The sequence below is a fragment of the Macrobrachium nipponense genome, chromosome 9 (genome assembly GCF_015104395.2).
Source record: "Macrobrachium nipponense isolate FS-2020 chromosome 9, ASM1510439v2, whole genome shotgun sequence".
Taxonomy (NCBI): domain Eukaryota; kingdom Metazoa; phylum Arthropoda; class Malacostraca; order Decapoda; family Palaemonidae; genus Macrobrachium; species Macrobrachium nipponense.
The window spans coordinates 36885071-36892570 of NC_061110.1; positions in this window are offsets into that span (position 1 = coordinate 36885071).

Below are 7500 nucleotides of genomic sequence, written 5' to 3' on the forward strand. Positions count from 1 at the left end.
CACATACACACACACACAAGTATATATATATATATATATATATATATATATATATATATATATATATATATATATATATATATATTATATATATATATAGAATACTTATCACATCACCGTGATTCGTATAAATTATTCGAGCTACAAATGCCCGTTAATACTAATTCGCTCTACCTCGGAATTAATATATTATCATATATGTACTGAAGGGGAATTTTTAAGTTGATAATAATTTCGTCCCCCCATGGGATCGAAAAACCACCGTTCAGTGGACGGGAAACGAAATCAGGAACGGACAGTGACGCTCCTTAGTCGGCCAACACAGAGGCTATAAGTTTCATATCGATCCTGACCATTAGCAGTCACCAACGATCTCGGCGTTTTCGTAATTAGAATCGATAAGAAACCCCATGAACCATGCTAGCCAATTCGAGCGTTTGACCCACGTAACCTTGTTATGATTAGATATTGTGGAAACACATGTTTTCCACTTAATATAACTTGTCAGTTCCACCTGCTCCTGTGTTCTTGTATTAATTAAAAGCACGTCATAATGACCTTGCCTTTAGCCTGAAGATGGGACTTTGTCTCGAAACGTCGCAAGCAATAATTATTATCAACTAAAAATTCCCCTTCGGTACATATATGATAATATATTAATTCTGAGGTAGAGCGAATTAGGACATTTGTAGCTCGAATTATTTTATACGAATCACTGATGTATGTGATAAGAATATCATATATATATATATAACATGTGTGTGTGTGTATGTGTGTGTAACACACACATACACACACAATCATGTACACACACACACACACACACACACACACACACACATATATATATATATATATATATATATATATATATATATATATGTGTGTGTGTGTGTGTGTGTGTGTGTGTGGTGTATGGATGTATGTATGTATGTATATATGTTTATATATGTAAATTCAATACTGTCACAGTTCAGTATAGAAAAAGAAGTTTCTTAATGCTGGCAGGAGCCAGTTACAGAAAACTCTTTCAAATGGTCGTGCTCGTGATGATGATAGTAGCAAAAGTCAGCAGCTGGGCTAGAGGGAGGGGGACGTGAATGAGTCGGTTGGGGGTGGGAGCGGCGAAGGAGGTTTATGATAAGCAGAGTGAGAGGGAAATTGCAGAAAGCAAAGAGAAGAAGAGCCAAGTTGTTAGTAGAACAATCGGGTTGCTGAAAGATTAGAATAACTTTTTACTGGTATTTAAAAGTCATGTGATATATCCGCTCGACACTGGAGGAAGACTGATGGAAGGTTGGATGATTTTGATCGGTTCCTACTGTGATTCGCTCTCAGTCCCACCCTTTCACAGTTCTTTAGACATATTAAATTGTTTGTTTGTGAACTTTTTGATTTACTGCATAGATGTTTACTTTCTCCAACTCCTTTTTTCTTCATTATATAAGGACATCTCTCTTTTTCTTACGGCATGCCTATCATTGCGTAAATTAACTTACAATTTTACTCAAGTTATTTTACGTTAATGCTCTGTGAAAACGTCCCTATTTTTGCTTAATTTGCTTTCTTACCGGGTACTTTTTTTCTCTCTCGGTGTCATTTGTTATTTTGTCCTAAATTATTTTATTCTTCCATCAGTCCTTTTTATCTATCTCTTTCAGTTTCATCCTTTGGGTCTCTAGATTACTCTTGATGTGCGAACACATACTTTTTTTGTAAAGTTCTGAAGTATAAGGTTGAATTTCCCACGATTATTTGGATTCATGAACAGACGAAAAGGCGGAAAAACACTGAATCAATATCTTGCCCCGGACGGTAACGCACTTTCAAACTGTAGCAAACTGCACCAAGTTTCGTTTGGACATGCGTGCCTGAACTCACAAACAAATTTCATCAAATGGATTCAACTTTTATTTGTCGTCACAGCATGTTGAGTTCCTGAAATCCAACCCTCACTAAACAGAGTGAGCTGGAATCCTACGAAGGAAGAGAAGTTTCAAGTTATTTACTCTGCAGATTGAAGGCATCAGCGGTAAGCGTCTTCAAAATGTTTCTTGTTAATGTGACTGATGGATTTTATACATACATGCATACATATGCAGATGGTGTTGATTTACATATTGCCTATTGGAGTGCATCATATATCTAAAGAAAATAAACCTGGAGTAAATATATGGAAACTAGGTATTTATGAGGACATAGTATGCACCAGGAGTTAAAATATCTTCTCATTTTAAACCCTATTCAGAGTCGCTGGTTTTACTGAGCCTCTGCAGCTGTTTCTGTTTTGAATGTCTCGTTTCGTGATTAGTTTTGGCAGATGTCTTTGGGAGGAATGCTAATCAACAAAGGGTATGGGTAATAAGACTAGGAAAAAAACAATTAAATTTGTATATGAAAATATCATACAATGTCATAGTACGATCTTCATTGCTATCCGGATAAGAGTCGTTGTTAGTTATATATATATATATATATATATATATATATATATATATATATATGTTTATATATATATATATATATATATATATACTATATATATATATATATATATATATGAAATTCTGTCGATTTGTTTTTTTTTTTGCGAGTAAAGTTTTAAGTAGAATACTGGGAATCAGGTGTTTTGATAGAATAAGCAATTGTACCATAATGGACATAATGGAAGTTTTACTTGTGGTTAGCAGAAAGAGGCTCAGATGAATTTGACTTGTCCAGCACACAATTCTAGGGACACTCGTTTGTGAAAGGATTAGCTGGTCTATTCTAGGCGCCAGAGGTGCTGGAAGACCCAAGGCCACTTGGATCAGAACTACAAGACAGAGCGGATATTTGTGGAAGAGAGAACACAGGAAAGACCCCTTTTGCATCTCATGACCCGGCAGAGATACAGCCTTAGTCATTCTAAAGGGAAAGACCTAAAAACTAGCAGGTGTCGCTTGCAAAACATAGACGTAGATGTGTTATTTGATTGTGGTCTAAATAGTGCTCATCATGAAATATGATTAGAACATACACTGGCTTATAGCTGGATAGCAGGACGATAGTGAATATTTACTTCTAATTCTAATGCTCCCTTATTTACTCATACAATTTATATTTTAAAAATAAAAAGATAGCAGCGTTACACTACGGCCTTAATTCAAAAGCTCTCTAAAACCCTATCACCGCATGGCCGGGCAATAATCTCTTTTGCTCTAGAGAAGTGTAAACACCGAAAAATTAAGTATATCGTGTGAAAAGTGCACTCTGTTTTTCCAGGGATAGCTGTCACATTGTAAATAAGGACTAGAATATGTTGAGTTGGACTGTGATAAGTTTATGGATTCTTAGAACACCTTCAACATCAACTACCATTCGTTAAACAAACTAAGAATCTGACAAAGATATTAATCAATAAAATGTATGCGGATTCTGATTCATCCCCAAGGTTGTCCTACGATTAACCATTTATTGCTAAGACATCTTAACAACTGTTTAAGTGATTCCTTGCATTACGCTAGCTATCAAGAGACAAGTGAAATGTCTATATTCCCAAAGTTCTGATATAAGGGATAAGAAATAAATTTTTACTCAGGATTATGCAACTCCATGAAAAAGGGAATTCATTATTCAGTCTCCAATCATTTAAAATTTATTGTTTCGTGACACTAAATCTATTGACATTATAGCTCACATTTCTTGTTAAAAGATAATTCATGCATTGGATAATTGTTGTGCAACGTTAATTACGCCTTGTTTTTCCTATCTTTGATGAACTTTCAAAAACAAATCTCTTAAAAATTCAGATTAAACACCCTCTTAACAACAGTAACTGCCATACATTTACAAATTTTAGGGTTGAGAGCTCTCCCTTTTGTAAGGGCAATAGACAGTAGGTTTCAATTCTTAGAGACAAAAAAGAGGAAATTGCGTGGGCTTTATGTGTGTAGGGCCTAAAAGACATTCGAGTGTAATTTTACACTAATAAGGAAACGTAATGAAATAGGTGCAGTACTAACAAAAAAGGACACAAAATAGAACATAAGAAAAGAAGATATGATGAAATATTCTTAAAAGAGAAACAATGTCAGCTCCAAAGAAGAAACAAGACCATTATTTAAACTTAATAAATACTATAATGGAATTAACAACCTAAATGAAAATAGAGAATGATTTTATATTATCCAAGTCCCATCCAAAAAATTCGACCTAGAAAAAATGTATTACAGAATATAAAAATTTGAAAAGAAGGGAGAATTCAGTTTTTCTTATGATATGCTCAAAAGCTCTTTATGCTTTTAATAAAAAGTGATTGTTTTTATCAGAATTAAAATGTGACAAACATTGCTGTGTCTTTCGATGGTGCACCTTCGTTTTAAAATATTGTCTTAATTTCAGATGTCAAAGAATCGAAACGAATGATCCAATAGTTTTACATTTATCAGCATTTCATTGATTTACTTGTGTCTCTGTTTACTTTGTAAAGACTCAGAAAATGCGACTGAAATGATGATATACAAATGGAACTTTAAATGAAGCTCATCATCACGGAAGGTAACATAAGTTACTCGAGAACTTCAGTTCTTCGTAAAGGATAATTTATCTTTTTAGGATTATCTTACATAATCGTACACCAATATGACTCTTGAAGTTAAGTCTAAGAGACAAAATTATATTGTTTTTACATCTCTTTACATCAGCAACATAAAGAATCCTCCAAAGATAGCAAGAGAAATAGGAAACGCTTGTCAGCGTTACTCCAAAAGCACTAATAATACTGGCAATGTTGCAACTTCAAGTAAAATAATAGGTGATATTTCGAGTGAGTTCAGTTTTCAATTCAACGGGAAAAACAATTAAAGTTTTTAATATAAGGAGAAATAATTTCTAGACAGGAGTTTCTATTGAATCAGTTGCGGTTATTTGGTTTTACACTGGTTTGGTAGTGTTCATGTGTTTATGGTTGCTTAAGCCTTATTTTCTTAGAGTTAATAGTTTCCATCGTACCACAATCTTTCTATTTGCCTCAAGATTTTACAATGAAGAGTTTCTTCACAGTGGTCCTTTTTCTTTTTTTCATAAATCTTGGAGTTAGTGAGACGAACAAAAAAAAAAACAGATGGCTTTCTTTTCCAAGCCCGGAAAAAAAAAGGGGCTTACCCGTAACAGTTATTTTCATTCTTTTAGGTCGCATGAGAAATAATTAACTCTGTAATTATTGATTTTTTTTTATTTCAAAGTTGAATAAATCTTCCTTCCTTATTTTCAACCCAAAGATTTAGTGAGTTGGCGTTGATTGTTATAAAATAGGTGTTAACGTTTATGTGGTTTTAGTGTTTTTATGACTAACTCTCTTGCTTAAATTTCTCGTTAATCCAGTCGAGAAACGTCCCTTTTATTTATTTTAGAAACCTAGAGTCAATCTTTTTATATGATTTACCATGATGTCTATCAAAGGGATCTTCTTTCTGAGATATTCTTAAGCTTGGAAAAAATATTATTGCTTTTTTCTCTTGTTTGTATACCAAATTTAAATTGAAACAAAGAGGCAATGGGATTCGGCATGTATATCAATGAAGATGTTTACTGACCAGACTTCATACCTTTTCCTATGGGAAACAACGGAGAGCATAGAGAACCCAGGTCCGATAGCATCAAAATTGATTACATTGTCTTTTGAACTACTAAAATTTTTCTTCTTCTTCTTCTTCTTCTTCTTCTTCTTCTTCTTCTTCTTCTTCTTTTCTTCTTCTTCTTCTTCTTCTTATTATTATTATTATTATTATTACTTATTATTATTTTATTATTATTATTATTATATTACATTATTATTATTATTATTATTATTATTATTATTATTATTATTATTATTATTATTAACTTGAGCTTCCAAAGAATGAAGTGTTCTTTTGAAAGGAGTAACAGACATAAAGTAATAGGAAATATAGAAATTAGTAATGCATTGCATCTTCAAAAGATTCTGTGCTTGATACAAAAAAAAGCAAAGCAATAAATTTTAGTCATTAAGAAGAGAAATAATGAGAAGAAATTTACCTGTCTATTTTTTTAAAGATTACTGAAATACGTAATCTCAGGAAAAGTGGAGGAGTAAGCCATGAGGAAGATGAATGACTGAGATCCTGTTAGATCTGAGAGACACGTTGTATGAAAGAGAGAGAGAGAGAGAGAGAGAGAGAGAGAGAGAGAGAGAGAGAGAGAGAGAGAGAGAGAGAGGTGGGGGTTAGGGGGTGGGAATGAAGGCAGGATGGCCATGGGTGCCAAGAACCTTTTTTAAGATGTAACTTTGAAATTTACGAGTAATTTTGGCGTTTGCTAAATTGCCTTCTTCTCTGAATGATATTATTAGATTGGTAACTGGAGGAATGAATATTATGATTAGTTAAAAATGATTACTCCCAATGCGCAAATAAACAAAACAACTTGAATTAACAAATCGTATTTCCTTCCTTTTTCCTTCGATTAAAAATGTTTACATACTTATCATAATATCTTTGATTAAACCTATTACGAAAAGAGACAATCTATAGCGCAAATCAAGAAAATTAATCACTTTCACTCGCACGTCCACTACTTCCCCAATAAATGGTCCCAAAAGCCCTCAAGAAATCCGCCTTATTAGAATAATTGTCTTTTTACAAACCTGTTACGGGTGATTATCAAGTTTTGGAAAGGCAATTTTCTCCCAAGAAATTTACGGCTCAAGTTTGGAGAGAGGAGGAGTGGCAACCGTCCAATGGAGATTTGGTCAGATACTCCGCCTCCCCGAAGCGTCAGAACAGTATGGAGTAAAGCAACATGAATGTTAAAATACACTTACAATAAAAAAGCAAGCTAAAATCCATCTTCAGTGACATCTTATCATTTGGACTGCTAGTCCTACCCTTTTTAAATTCGACATATTTTCTTGTTATCCAGCTTTTACCAACATAACCCTTTCTTCACGTAATTCATTACCGTGGTTTCCTGAGACGCCAGTAATAAAGACCTGTCCCGATAAAGTTGACAGTTTACCGATTTATGTTAACTGGTTTGTTTTCCTGCCCACACGTTGAGTGTCGTCATAACTAACAGTGTCATTCAAATACGGAGGAAATCTTATTCCTTATCTTAGAAACAAATATCATCTAGAGATATCGATACTAATTTAATTATCTGAGTCTTCTATATAATTATTCGAATGCAATAGCACAAGTAAAGGGGAGCAGTTACTGATATTTTCAAGATCAACGGCTCCGTAATTCAATCCTCTAATTTCAACGAACGATACTTTTGGGTTAAATTTTGTTAATTCATGTTATTTTCCTACCAATTTTATATATTATATTCTTCGTGCACATTTTAACCTTATTCTAATTGTAAAAATTGGTTTACATGTAATTTTAAATAAAGTTCAATGAAAATTTTGCCAGAACTGTCCAGAACGTGTGTACATTATATATGTACATGGTGTAACACGAGTTTAAGCAAATATTTCGGTAAATGAAAGAGAAGGTC